Here is a 14793-nt window from a genome sequence, read left to right on the forward strand (position 1 = left end):
GTGCCCTCCTCAATACCCACCACCAGGCTAACCCATCCTCCCACCCCCCTCCCCTCCAGAACCCTGTTTGTTTTTCAGAGTCCATCGTCTCTCATGGTTCGTCTACCCCTCCGATTTCCCCCGCTTCATTCTTCCCCTCCCGCTACCTTCTTCTTCTTCTTTTTTTTTTTCTTAACATATATTGCATTATTTGTTTCAGAGGTACAGATCTGAGATTCAACAGTCTTGCACAATTCACAGCGCTTACCAGAGCACATACCCTCCCCAGTGTCTATCACCCAGTCAACCCCATCCCTCCCACCCCACCCCCCACTCCAGCAACCCTCAGTTTGTTTCCTGCAATTAAGAATTCCTCATATCAGTGAGATCATATGATACATGTCTTTCTCTGTTTGACTTATTTCACTCAACATAATACCCTCCAGTTCCATCCACGTCGTTGCAAATGGCAAGATCTCATTCCTTTTGATGGCTGCATAATATTCCATTGTATATATATATACCACATCTTCTTTTTTGATTCATCTGTCGATGGACATCTTGGCTCTTTCCACAGTTTGGCTATTGCGGACATTGCTGCTATAAACATCGGGGTGCACGTACCCTTTCGGATCCCTACTTTTGTATCTTTGGGGTAAATACCCAGTAGTGCAATTGCTGGATCATATGGTAGCTCTATTTTCAACTTTTTGAGGAACCTCCATACAGTTTTCCAGAGTGGCTGCACCAGCTTGCATTCCCACCAACAGTGTAGGCCCCTGCATCATTATAAGCTACTGGATGTTAGGAAACGTAATTGTCCATCTCCTGGAACACCTAGAATAAAGTCTTGCTTGGAAGAAGCAATTTAATATTTTTTGAATGTGAATAAATCAGCAGACAGATGGAATTCTGTAGAATGGAATGTTATAAGTAATATGCATAGTGTGTCATAATTAAATACATGAATTTTTAAAAATATGGCTCAAATTTATATTCCTATTTTTTAAAAAGATTTATTTATTTGAGAGAGAGAATGAGAGAGACCACATGAGAGTGGGGAGGGTCAGAGGGAGAAGCAGACCCCCCGCTGAGCAGGCCCCCCCCGCCCCCCTCCCCCGATGTGGGACTCGATCCCGGGACTCCAAGATCATGACCTGAGCTGAAGGCAGTCGCTTAACCAACTGAGCCACCCAACGCCCTATATTCCCTTTTTATGTTTAAGATTTATAAGTGCAAATGAATGATGTTGAGGAAATAAATAAATAAGAAAAAAGGTTACAGTATATTTTTTAGTATCCTCTAATTGTGAGCTCAGAATTTTCTTTTTTTTTTAAAGATTTTATTTATTTATTTATTTGAGAGAGAGAAACAGCATGAGAGGGGAGAGAGTCAGAGTGAGAGGCAGGCTCCCCGCAGAGCCAGGAGCACGATGTGGGGCTCAATCCCAGGACTCCGGCATCATGACCCGAGCCAAAGGCAGATGCTTAACCAACCTACTGAGCCACCGAGGCACCCCATGAGCCCAGAATTTTAGATAAAAATTCCTCAACTTTTTTCTTTAACCCCATCTGTGTCTCATTAGATATATCCTTTCAAAGTGTACATTTCTCCTTAGAATTCTCATTACCAATTCTTTCTCCATGTGGAAAGTTGATGTGTTAGAAACATTTCTTTTTTTATTTTTTTCTCTCTATAGTAATAATTTATAACTTTCAGGTACTGATAAGGTAAAGGTAAGTGGAAAAAATATTTTTCAGTATATGTAAATATGATTATGGATATACTATAAACAGAAGTCTCTTAAATTGTTTGAATTACATATTATAAATATATATATTATGTATATATTGTAAATATATACATTACATATATATTATAAATATATCTAAAACAGAGGCTTTCGTTCATAGTATATCCCTAATAACACTGACTTTTCTCACTCTACATTTATTTGTTTAAAAAAACTGTAGTAAAGAACTTAATTTTTTCACTATAAAGTAAATTGTTGGGGTGCAGGTGCCCCTTCAGATCACTATGTTTGTATCCTTTGGATAAATACCTAGTAGTGCAATTGCTGGGTTGTAGGGTAGCTTTATTTTTAACTTTTTGAGGAAGAATTTATATAATAATCAGTTAGGGGTAAGGAAAATACCATTTTGGGACTAGCTATTAAATCTCTCATAATCCTCATCCCAGGAGAAAATACAGGCTTAGTAAATGGCAGAACTGAGATTTGAATCTACATTTGAATGATTCCAAAACCTGTGTTCTCTGGGTAGTGGTGCTCATTTGATAATGGGGAATATTATAATTATTTTATCAAATGTGATACTTGTAATCCTTAAAACTATTAATTTTTTTCTAGACTGTCCCAAAACCAAACTTGAGAGCGCTAATGAATGCTTCTGAGCAATTCAAGAATGGTAAGCTATTTGAAGACGTGTTATTCACTGATTTTTGCCCATTCTTGTATTATTCAGTAATTCGAAATTACAGATATTTTCATGTTCTTTTTATTTTGTTTTTTACTAAGTGGGAACAAAATGTGGCCTTATAACACTAGGAGGTAGAACTTTATCTGAGCACGATAATTCTGATTATGAAGATGAAAATATAGTTGGACTTCTTTACAAACCACCATTCAAAGCCAATGACTTTTCTTGTCCTGCTTTTTCAAAACCTTCTGTCAAGTCGTTAGCAGGCCATGGTGTTATAAAGGTAAGTTGTTCTGTTTTAAGCTTTTTTCCCTATTTTTTTTTCACATACCATCCTCTTGATCCTTATAATGAAAAGAATCTTAGGAAAAAACAGAAGTCCTCAAGATCATAAGGGGAAACGATATAATAACAACAGAGAGGTAAGGACCAGATTGAGATTTATAAAGGTTGGTGGGAGTAAACAATTCTTAGGTATGCCATTATGGAAGGAAAGAATTAGAAAGCAACTGGAAAGAACAGCTAGATGGATGGGAAGATGAGGGAGGGGGTGGGGGGAAGAATTCATTTAAGAAGGGCAAGATGAATGTAAAGATTGAAGAGTTGAGAGAGATTATTATAAAAACACAACAGCAGTAGTGAGGCTAAGGGAGAGCAGATACTCTATATTACAAAATATGGTAGAAATTGTTTTAAGTGCAAAATAAGAAAACAACGTCAAGTAATAAAAAAAATGCTTAGACTCTTCTGAATGACTTACAGCTGACTTTTATGAAGGACTGGAAGAAAATTTTATCCTTCCATTTAAGTTTAATAAAGTGTGCTATCTTATATTTAATTTAGCAAAACCTGTGTTTATAGATAATGCACAGTGAAATCTGTTTTAGGCCTTAATCAGATTTATGATGAATTTTGAATTTTTGGCCATTGTCTTTCTTGTGGTTTCTTTCTTTCTTTCTTTTTTAAGATTTTATATATTTATTTTTGTGAGAGAGAGAGAGTGTGAGTGCACGAGCAGGGGGAGGTGCAGAGGGAGAAGCAGACTCCCCACTGAGGAGGGAGCCTGATGCAGGACTCAATCCAAGGACCCTGGGTTCATGACCTAAGCTGAAGGCAGACTCTAAACCAACCGAGCCACCCAGGTGCCCTTTCTTGTGGTTTCTGATTTAACTTCCTGTGTGGTAGAATCTTGGTAGGTTTTAGATCTTTTTGAGACTAAAGAGAGGAAATAAGTAGACATTTAGTCTTTTCATTAATTAAAACTGAAATTTCTGATTATGTAAGTGAGGTTCTTAATCTTTATCCAATAAATGAAATAAATTTTAAGCTGTAACACTCTTAAAGAAAAAATAGAAAATTTTGTTTCTGGATTGTGATTTATAATTTATTTTTAATTGTATCTGCATTTAATAGATACACAGACACACATCAAATGAATGAACTCACAATTTATAGTTTTTTTTCTAATATGAACTGTTTGTCATTGTAGAATCATAAGGAAGGAAAGGTTGCCAACAGAGTATACAGAATTATTTCTGGAAGATGATTTTTAGTTTTTCAAATATCTCCAATAGTAGATACATTTTATATTATTCTCAGGAAACTTTAGTATTCATCGTTGTTAATTTTTGTTTTAGATTTAAAAAATTTTAAGTAATCTCTATACCCAACATGGGGCTTGAACTCACAACCCTGGGATCAAGAGTCACACACTCTTCCGACTGAGCCAGCCAGGCGCCCCATAGTTGTTAAATTTAACATGTGAATTCTTTCATATCTGAAATTCAGAAATACTGGTGATTTGATTTTTTTTTTGTCCCTTTCTTCTTTCCTCCTGTGAATATTGGGTCCTGCTTGATGATCATACATGTATTTGGAGACTTTAAAACCTTCAACTTGGATGATCATGATTATTAATTTTTTAATACTAGATTCTTTCCCCAGTCTTTAACTACCATCCTATATTCATTGATAGGAAATTAGAGCTATTAGTATGCTGTTCACAGTGGAATAAGAAAATCATGTGAATTTTAAAATAGGGCTTTATATTTTTCTCGTACATTGTAGTAGTACTTAAAGATGCCTCAAAATTCTCTAATCCTATAAGTATTTCTCTTCTACAATTTAAATCTTTTAAAATTAATTTTTAGAAAAGTATTCTTACAAAATCTTGAATTGGTGTTTTGCAATTAAATCTTTTTATTAATCTTAAAAATGCTATTCATTAAAGAAATTAATACTTGCCTATATATATATATTTTTTTTCTAAATATTTATTTCAGAGAGAGAGAGAGAGTCGGGGGGAGGGGCAGAAGGAGAGGAAAAGAGAGGGAGAGAAGCAGACTCCCCACTGAGCATGGAGCCTGATTTGGGACTCAATCTGACAAACCTGAGATCATGACCTGAGCCAAAATCAAGAGTCAGATGCTTAACCAGTTGAGCCACCCAGGTGCCCACTAACTTGCCTATATTAATAAAAGTCTATTTTCTATCCTTGAAACTAATGTTGAAGTATATAAATGAAATATTGAATCCCATGGTTTTTCCCCCCCTGCTTTTATTTTTATTCTGAAAATTTCAGAGTTCTGTGTAGGTTTACATTAATTATATCAGGTTAGTATATTTTATAGATATTTGTTTTATTAACATCATGTGCTTTTCCTGTCATTTTTTCCTACTCCAAATGTATTTGTGTAAAACTTTCTCCTTAAGTCTCCTGGGTGCTTCAAATTTGGTATGTCCCAGATTGAAGACTTTGTTTCTGACCCTTTCCTCTTCCCTGACTTTTTGTAATCTGCTTTGTCATTTGTTTTCCCCATCCTAGTATATTGTGCCACTGAAACACTGAAGCAGGAAAAATCCTGGACTGCAAACTTCCCTGAAATTACTACATCCAGGGGCACCTGGGTGGCTCACTTGGTTAAGCATCCGACTCTTGATGTTGGCTCAGGTCATGATCTCAGGGTCCTGGTATCAAGCCCTGTTACAGGCTCCATACTGAGTAGGGAGTCTGCTTGAGGATTCTCTCTCTTCCTCTCCCTCTGCCCCTCCCCCTGCACACACACACACTCTCTCTCTCAAAATAAGTAAATCTTTAAAAAAAAAAAATCACCACATCTCTACCTCTGAAACCAGTAATACATTATATGTTAATTAATTGAATTTAAATTAGAAAAAGGGACGCCTGGGAGGCTCAGTCGGTTAGGGGGCTGCCTTCAGCTCAGGTCATGATCCAGGGGTCCTGGGATTGAGTCCCAAGTTGGGCTCCTTGCTCAGCGGGAAGGCTGCTTCTCTCTCTGCCTGCCACTCCTCCTGCTTGTGCTTTCTCTGTCTCTGACAAATAAATAAAATCTTAAAAAAGAAAAAGTAAAAAACAAAACAAAAAAATCACCACATTCAGTATTTTGTCCCTGCTTACCATTTTTCATATCTTATTATCATAATTCACTCTCTCACGTATAGTTTTGAAATACTCTTCTGGTTTTGGTTCCTTTATGTTCATCTTTACATTGCTGTCAGACCTTTCTACAATATATTTCTGACGATGTAACTCCTCTGCTTATTTAGTGGATCCCCATTACATGAAGGAGAAGGTTCATATTCTAGCATGACACTTGCCTTTTTTGGTTCAGTCCTGATTTTCCAATTATCTCTCTCTGTCCCATTCCCAAAAGTTGTGTTCCAGTTTTGCCACATTCTGGAGCTATCGTCACTTACTGCGTTATTTCATACTTCATCCTTTCGCTCATTCTACCTTTTCTAGAGTGTCCTTCACACCCTCCTTGTGCACCTTGTCTGTCTTTCAATATACAGCCCTATCTGCAGCATTTCCTGAGCTTCCCATATGCAACTCTTTTCTCCTTTGTGCCTTCACTGTGCTTTATTCACTTGACCTGTAGAACTAGTAAATGATACTCTTCTGTTCTTAATTGTTTTGGTCCATCTCTATCCCTACTAGCATATAGGGCAGTCTCTGTCGTTTATATTTCCAGCTTCTCCCACGATAGTGCCTATGACTTGACAGGTACGGTATGTATTTGTCTTTCTGAGTGAGTGAGTGAGTGAGTGAACAAGTGAATTAATGCGATGTTTTCTGAAGTTGGGTTTTTGTTTTGTGTTGTTTTTATAGGAAGGAGAGGTGCAGCCGGCAACTGGAAAAAAGGACAATGGTATTAATATTACTGAAAGTGCTCCACAAGAGCAAACAGTTAATGACCATCTAACTTCTGCTGATAGAGCATACAAAAGTAATAGTAGTGGTAAGTTAGTAAACATCTGTGAATTTTTCCTATGCTCAAATGCTAGTATAAAGAAATCTGAAAGTATATAGATCCAGATATGTTATGCATTTCATTAAGATATTTTTCTTTTGCTGTCTTTCTTTTTAAGTATCCCGACTACTACCAACTTTTTCTTCCTGAAAATAATTCAACCCTCTGGAAATCTTTACTGCTATTACTTTTATTTTATTGAAATATTCATGAGTGGGGATAAGCTTGTACATATGTTTAAAATTCATAATAATACATGTTCTCATTAATGTATCTGTGACTGTATTTTATAGTTACGATGTCAGCATTGGGATTAGGAGAAGAGGAAGATGGAGAATCACCTTGGGATTCTGAGGTACTGTTTTCTTATTATTTTAAAATATAAGCATTGAATGATGTTACAGTATAAAAGGGATGCTTAGACTTTACTCTGTCATCTCTGCATTTGCCCATAAAACTATTTCCTTATACTTTTTACCTGTAATTGATAAAATAATTATGTGCTAAATGTAATAATACAGCATAATACAGTTCTGCTAATTTGCAAGCTTAACTTAATGAAAGCTGTGTAGTATTATTGCAGAAAACTGACACTTACGAGTGATAAGGAATTAGTTTGCGTTTTGAATTTAAGTTATCTAAAAAACTAAAGAATTACTCCAGGCCAACCTATGGCCAGATGTGATTCTATGGTGTATATGGATGTGCAAAATTCCTGATGAGATCTAGAAGGTTTGGATTATAGTTTTTTACGACTTGGAGTTTGAAAAGCTAATGCCTAGGACTTGAAATATTTTACATATATATATATGTGTATATATATATATATTTTAAGATTTTATTCATTTATTTGAGAGAGAGAGAGTGAGTGAGCAGGAGGGAGAGGGAGAGAGAATCTGAAGCAGACTCCCTCTGGGCGCAGAGCCTTGCTGATACCAAGAGTTGGACACTCAACTGACTGAGCCATCCAGGGGCCCTGAAAGTATTATATTTGGATTGTCAAGTAGATTTACAAGGAGCATTGGGATTATAATAACAATTTGGTTTAGTGGTGTTTTACTTATTTATTTTAAAAAAGATTTTATTTATTTATTTGAGAGAGAAAGAGATAGAGAAAGAGAGCATGAGCTGGGGGAGGTGCGGAGGGAGAGGGAGAAGCAGGCTCCCCACTGAGCACATGGGGCTAGATCCCAGAACCGACTGAGCCACCCAGGTGTCCCTGGTTTCGTGGTGTTTTAATAGGTAAAAGCCATTTTGGATCGTTAAAATAGTATGCATTGAGTATCTTTGTGGCAGCCATACTTGTAGAAACAGAAGTATAAAGTAATGATGACCTATTCTAAGGTGACAGACTGTGGAAGGAGGTAAAAAGGGCCTGATCTCTTAGCACAGGCAGGTGCTTCAGAATGGTGCAGGCACCGTATTTGAAGTCAAAAGATATGCTAGCATCCTGGTTCTGTCACTTGGTAGCTGTGGGATGCCAGAAAAACTTGTTTAACCTGTTTGAATGTCAGTGACCTGATTCATAAAAATGGTACTAATACCTACCTCTCAGGTATGTGTAATGAACAAATGTGGTAACAAATGTGAAAACACTTTGTATACTGTAAAGGCCGCTATGGAAATATAGGACAAAAATGATCACAGCAGTATTTAGTGATTTATTAAATATTGAGGACACTTTTTTTTAAATGTGAAGATTTCTGAAGGACAGTAAAATAAATGGCAGTAATGTCCAGAAAAGAATGGGAAAGTTAGAACGGGCAGGTGGATTTCTAAGTTGGGGTATGTTACTTTTTTTTGATACAGTACAGTACTGTTAATCTGTTTTCTCTTCCTTATGATTTTCTTAATAAACTTTTCTTTATATTGTAAGAATACAGTATATAATATATATAACACACAAAATGTGTTAATTGACTTTACATTATTGGTAAGGTCAGCATTAGGTTATAATTTTCTCTGACCTTCCATGCTCAGTTTACAGAGTCAATGGCCAAATGAGGATTAAGACGTCGATTAGATCTAGAGAGCATATACGAGGTCTTCTATTTAAATGTTTTGGTTTTTCATTTACATTGTTCCTATTTTTAAGTCTAATTGCTTTTAAGGTAGGAAGTTCAATAGGAGATTAGTAGTTAAATTTTTGGGGAATCAAAAGTTATATGTGGATTTTTGACTGCACGGCTGTCAACGCCCTTAACCTTTGCATTGTGTAAGGGTCGACAGTATAGTGACTTGGTACTTGAGACCTTCTCAGTGAGGTGATTTTATTTATTTTTTAGAGAGAGAGAGAGAGAGCATGTGAGAGGGTGGGGAGAGAGAGAATTCCAAGTAGGCTTCATGCTCAGCACGGAGCCTGACATGGGGCTTGATCTCATGACCCTGAGATCATGAACTGATCTGAAATCAAGAGTTGGACACTTAACTGATGCTGCCACGCAGGCACCCCCTCAGTGAGATTATTTTAAATGTTTTGACCTTAAATACATTTCTGTTATTGAATATCAGCTATGTACCAGGCTGTATAAGTTGAGGGGTTAGGCTGTAGTGGTAGGAGCAGAAAAAATAAGGAAACAACAATATATTGGTAAGTTACTATAAGTGCTTCATATAAAGAAAATGGAAATGTTAGGTTAGGGAGTTTTGGAGGAGTTTGTAATTAGGATGGGGATGAGAATGGGAGTGGAATTTTGTTAGTCAGGAAAGATCTCTCTGAATGTGGCAAGAGCCGCCAAGTGGCGGATGAGAAGGACCAGTCGTGCGAAGGTCTTGGAGAAGGACATTCTAGACAGAGAGAACCATGGATCACATCTATTCATCATTTCACTCTTATGACTTGGAATGACTAGGAAGCTGGAAGATCCACCCCATTGACATATTCATTGTTATTGTTGTGTGTAGAAAAGAAAATGTGCATACTAAAATAAGTGCCTGGTATGGGCGCCTGGGTGGCTCAGTTGGTTAAGCGACTGCCTTCGGCTCAGGTCATGATCCTGGAGTCCTGGGATCAAGTCCCGCATCGGGCTCCCTGCTTGGCAGGGAGTCTGCTTCTCCCTCTGACCCTCCTCCCTCTCATGCTCTCTGTCTCTCATTCTGTCTCAAATAAATAAATAAAATCTTTAAAAAAAATAAAATAAGTGCCTGGTACATTTTTTTTAAAGATTTTATTTATTTATTTGAGAGAGAGACAGAGAGAGAGAGAGCATGAGAGGGGGGAGGGTCGAGAGGGTCAGAGGGAGAAGCAGACTCCCTGCCGAGCAGGGAGCCCAATGCGGGATTCGATCCAGGGACTCCAGGATCATGACCTGAGCCGAAGGCAGTCGCTTAACCAACTGAGCCACCCAGGTGCCCGAGTGCCTGGTACATTTTAGGTAATTAATAAATAAATGTTCTTATTCTTCCCTTATGAAAGCTTACTACTTTTTTTTTTAAATTTTATTATGTTATGTTAGTCACCATACATTACATCATTAGTTTTTGATGTAGTGATCCATGATCCATTGTTTTCGTATAACACCCAGTGCTCCGTGCAGTGCGTGCCCTCCTTAATACCCATCACCGGGCTAACCAATCCCCCCTCCCCGCTCCCCTCTAAAACCCTGTTTGTTTCTTAGGTCCATAGTCTCTCATGGTTCATCTCTCCCTCCAATTCCCCCTGCCCATTTTTCCCTTCCTTCTCCTAATGTCCTCCATGTTATTCCTTATGTTCCACAAATAAGTGAAACCATATGATAATTGACTTTCTCTGCTTGACTTATTTCACTTAGCATAATCTCCTCCAGTCCCATCCATGTTGATGTAAAAGTTGGGTATTCATCTTTTCTGATGGCTGAGTAATATTCCATTGTATATATGGACCACATCTTCTTTATCCAATCACCTGTTGAAGGGCATCTCGGCTCTTTCCACAGTTTGGCTATTGCGGACATTGCTGCTATGAACATTGGGGTGCATAGGGCCCTTCTTTCACTACACCTGTGTCTTTGGGGTAAATACCCAGGAGTGCAATTGCTGGGTCATAGGGTAGCTCTATTTAAAAATTTTGAGGAACCTCCACACTGTTTTCCAAAGTGGCTGTACCAACTTGCATTCCCACCAACCGTGTAAGAGGTTTCCCCTTCCTCCACAACCTCTCCAACATTTGTTGTTTCTTTCCCTGTCCATTTTTGCCATTCTAACTGGTGTAAGGTGGTATCTCAGTGTGGTTTTGATTTGAATTTCCCTGATGGTAATGATGATGAACATTTTTTCATGTGTCTATTAGCCATTTGTATGTCTTCTTCAGAGAAGTGTCTTTTCATATCTTCTGCCCACTTTTTGACTTGATTATTTGTTTTTTGGGTGTTGAGTTTGAGAAGTTCTTTATAGATCTTGGATACCAGCCCTTTATCTGTAGTGTCATTTGCAAATATCTTCTCCCATTCTGTGGGTTTCCTCTTTGTTTTGTTGACTGTTTCCTTTGCTGTGCAGAAGCTTTTTATCTTGATGAAGTCCCAAATTTCATTTTTGCTTTTGTTTCACTAGCTTTTGGAGATGTATCTTGAAAGAAGTTGCTGTGGCCTATGTCAAAGAGGTTACGGCCTACGTTCTCGTCTAGGATTTTGATGGATTCCTGTCTCACATTGAGGTCTTTCATCCACTTTGAGTTTATCTTTGTGAATGGTGTTAGAGAATGGTCGAGTTTCATTCTTCTGCATGTGGCTGTCCAATTTTCCCAGCACCATTTATTGAAGAGACTGGCTTTTTTCCATTGCATGTTTTTTCCTGCTTTGTCAAAGATTATTTGACCATAGAGTTGAGGGTCCATATCTGGGTTCTCTATTCTGTTCCATTGCTCTGTATGTCTGTTTTTGTGCCAGTACCATGCTGTCTTCGTGATCACTGCTTTGTAATATAGCTTGAAATCCCGCAACGTGATGCCCCCAGCTTTGTTTTTCTTTTTCAACATCTCCTTGGCGATTTGGGGTCTTTTCTGATTCCATACAAATTTTAGGATTGTTTGTTCCAGCACTTTGAAAAATGTCCTGGGAATTTTGATCAGGATGGCATTGAAGGTATAGATTGCTCTGGGTAGCATAGACATTTTAACAATGTTTATTCTTCCAATCCATGAGCATGGAATATTTTTCCATCTTTTTGTGTCTTCTTCAATTTCTTTCATGAGTGTTTTGTAGTTCCTAGAGTATATATCCTTTACCTCTTTGGTTAGGTTTATTCCAAGGTATCTTATGGTTTTTGCTGCTATTGTAAATGGAATCGTTTCTTTAATTTCTCTTTCTACAGTTGTGTTGTTAGTGTATAAGAAAGCAACTGATTTCTGTGCATTGATTTTGTATCCTGCCACATTACTGAATTGCTGGATGAGTTCTAGTAATTTGGGGGTGGAGTCTTTTGGGTTTTCCACATAAAGTATCATGTCATCTGCGAAAAGAGAGAGTTTGACTTCTTCTTTGCCAATTTGAATACCTTTTATTTCTTTTTGTTGTCTGATTTCTGTTGCTAGGACTTCTAGTACTATGTTGAACAACAGTGGTGAGAGTGGGCACCCTTGACGTGTTCCTGATCTTAAGGGAAAGGCTCTCAGCTTTTCCCCATTGAGGATGATATTCGCTGTGGGTTTTTCATAGATGGATTTTATGAGCTTGAGAAATATTCCCTCTATTCCTATACTCTGGAGAGTTTTAATCAGGAAAGGATGTTGTATTTTGTCAAATGCTTTTTCTGCATCAATTGAGGGGACCGTATGGTTCTTCTCCCTCCTCTTATTAATGTGTTCTATCACATTGATTGATTTGCGAATGTTGAACCACCCTTGCATCCCGGGGATAAATCCCACTTGGTTAGTGGTGGATGATCCTTTTAATGTATTGTTGGATCCTATTAGCTAGGATTTTGTTGAGGGTTTTGGAATCCATATTCATCAGGGATATCGGTCTGAAATTCTCCTTTTTGATGGGATCTTTGCCTGGTTTGGGGATTAAGGTAATGCTGGCCTCATAGAATGAGTTTGGAAGTTTTCCTTCTGTTTCTATTTATTGAAACAGCTTCAGTAGAATAGGTATTATTTCTTCTTTGAATGTTTGGTAGAATTCCCCAGGGAATCCATCACGCCCTGGACTCTTGTTTTTTGGGAGGTTTTGGATCACTGCTTCAATCTCGTTACTGGTTATTGGCCTATTCAGGTTGTCAATTTCTTCCTGTTTCAGTCTTGGCAGCTTATAGGTTTCCAGGAGGCCATCCATTTTTTCCAGGTGTTGCTCAGTTTATTGGCATATAGTTGTTGATAATAATTTCTAATAATTGTTTCTATTTCCTTGGTGGTGGTCGTGATCTCTCCCCTTTCATTCATAATTTTATTAATTTGGGTCCTTTCTCTCTTCTTTTGGATAAGTCTGGCCAGTGGTTTATCAATCTTATTAATTCTTTCAATGAACCAACTTCTAGTTTCATTGATCTGATCTACTGTGTTTCTGGTTTCTAATTCATTGATTTCTGCTCTAATTTTAATTATTTCTCTTCTAATGCATGGCTTAGGCGTCATTTGTTGCTTTTTCTCTAGTTCTTTAAGGTGTAGAGTTAGTTGGTGAATTCGGGATCTTTCTATTTTTTTGAGTGAGGCTTGGATGGCTACGTATTTCCCACTTAGGACCGCCTTTGCAGTATCCCATAGGTTTTGCACCGATGTGTTTTCGTTCTCATTGATTTCCTTGAATTGTTTAAGTTCTTTTATTTCTTGGTTGACCCAAACATTCTTGAGCAGCGTGCTCTTTAGCTTCCAAGTGTTTGAATTTCTGCCAAATTTTCTCTTGTGATTGAGTTCCAGTTTTAGAGCATTGTGGTCTGAGAATATGCAGGGAATAATCTCAGTCTTTTGGTATCGGTTGAGACCTGATTTGTCGCCCAGTATATGGTCTATTCTGGAGAAAGTTCCATGTGCGCTCAAGAAGAATGAGTCTTCTGTTGTTTTAGGGTGGAATGTTCTGTAAATATCTATGAGGTCCATCTGGTCCAGTGTGTCATTCAAAGCTCTTGTTTCCTTGTTGATTTTCTGGTTAGATGATCTGTCCATTGCTGAGTGTGGAGCATTGAGGTCTCCTACAATTAACGTATTGTTATCAATATGACTCTTTATTTTGGTTAATAGTTGGCTTGTGTATATGGCTGCTCCCATGTTGGGGGCATAGATATTTACAATTGTTAGATCTTCTTGTTGGATAGACCCTTTAAGAATGATAGAGTGTCCTTCCGTGTCTCTTATTACAGACTTTAGTTTAAAATCTAATTTGTCTGATATAAGAATTGCTACCCCAGCTTTCTTTTGAGGTCCGTTGGCATGGAAGATAGTTCTCCATCCCTTCACTTTCAGTCTGGATGTATCTTTAGGTTCAAAATGAGTCTCTTATAGACAGCATATGGATGGGTCCTGTCTTTTTATCCAATCTGTAACCCTGTGCCGTTTTATGGGAGCATTTAGGCCATTCACGTTGAGAGCGATTATTAAAAGATATGAATTAATTGTCATCATGTTGCCTGTGAAGATGTTGTTTTAATACATTGTCCCTGTAAATTTCTGTCGTATATCACTCTTGGGGTTTTTCTCCTTTTATAGAACTCCCCTTAATATTTCTTGCAGGGCCGGCTTAGTGGTCACATATTCTTTCAGTTTCTGCCGGTCGTGGAACTCTGCATCTCTCCATCCATTCTAAATGAAAGCCTTGCCAGATAAAGTATTCTTGGCTGCATGTTTTTCTCCTTTAGTACCCTGAGTATATCTTGCCAGGCCTTTCTGGCTTGCCAGGTCTCTGTGGATAGGTCTGACATTATTCTGATGTTCCTCCCTCTGTACGTAAGGAATCTCTTCCTCCTAACTGCCCTTAAGATGGTTTCCTTGGTTCTAAGATTTGCAAGTTTTACTATTACATGCTGGGGTGTTGGCCTGTTTTCCTTGATCTTGGGAGGGGTCCTCTCTGCCTCTAGAACTCAAATGTTTGTTTCATTCCCCAGATTAGGGAAGTTCTCAGCTACGATTTGCTCAAATACATCTTCTAGTCCTCTCTCTCTCTCTACTCCCTCCAGGATTCCAATTATTCTGACATTGGAAT

At 37.9% G+C, this 14793-nt stretch overlaps 1 long non-coding RNA gene across 1 annotated transcript; it reads left to right on the forward strand.

The window, feature by feature from the left end:
* The first annotated feature begins 2395 nt into the window (after nt 1-2395).
* Nucleotides 2396-6628, forward strand: LOC123323740. Its single transcript, XR_006539522.1, has 3 exons — nt 2396-2405; nt 2516-2700; nt 6547-6628. It is a non-coding gene; the product is annotated as an uncharacterized LOC123323740 (long non-coding RNA).
* The last annotated feature ends 8165 nt before the right edge of the window (nt 6629-14793 follow it).

This window comes from Neomonachus schauinslandi, unplaced genomic scaffold (genome assembly GCF_002201575.2).
Source record: "Neomonachus schauinslandi unplaced genomic scaffold, ASM220157v2 HiC_scaffold_593, whole genome shotgun sequence".
Lineage (NCBI taxonomy): Eukaryota > Metazoa > Chordata > Mammalia > Carnivora > Phocidae > Neomonachus > Neomonachus schauinslandi.